Genomic DNA, 719 nt, shown 5'->3' with positions numbered 1-719 from the left:
CGCCCCGCTGAAGGTCCAGGCACATGACTTCAAAAGCCCCATTCACATGAGAAAACACCCTGATTTCATTCTGACAGTTTGTTTTCAGTGTGACAGAACCGAGTTTACGGCTCAGATCCTGGAAACGCCTCGCAGTTTCAGTCTGATTAAAGTCGCCCTGAATGTTTACCGGCAGGAGAAAAAAGGTTCTGTTTACTGACCAACGTGGGCAAATGAACAACCTGAAACCTCAGCAGGAGTCTTTCTGACTGGCAACAGGCAAATTGTGTACAAAGAGCAGATCGACTGGAGGAAAGCGACATCACACAGAAAAGCATGGTGGTGGCAGCATCATGCTGTGGGAGACAAAAATCTTCAGCTGAAGCTGCTTCTGCAAATWATTTTCACTTTTTGGGAGTGAAAATAAAACGTTTGCCACACTTTTCAGATGTTTATTTYTAAAACTTTTAACTGTATCGTTTGGTTTCCACGTCACTGTTATGAGCTACCTGGTCTATCAGCAACAATCCCAGTAAAACACAATGAAGTCTGAATATTTTCAMACTGTAAACACTTAAAGTGAAGAAATATTAGAAACGAGAGATTTGATTCAAAAGTAACAGATCTGGGGAAAAATGGTGCCATGGTGGTTTAAATACAAGGACGTTTGAACCATATAAGAAGATATTTAAGCTATTTGTTAAAGCTTGCTTTAACAAGATGAACACTTTGTGTTCTGC

The sequence above is a fragment of the Poecilia reticulata genome, linkage group LG4, assembly GCF_000633615.1.
Source record: "Poecilia reticulata strain Guanapo linkage group LG4, Guppy_female_1.0+MT, whole genome shotgun sequence".
In the NCBI taxonomy this organism is placed as follows: domain Eukaryota; kingdom Metazoa; phylum Chordata; class Actinopteri; order Cyprinodontiformes; family Poeciliidae; genus Poecilia; species Poecilia reticulata.
Note: the sequence above shows the minus strand (reverse complement) of the source record.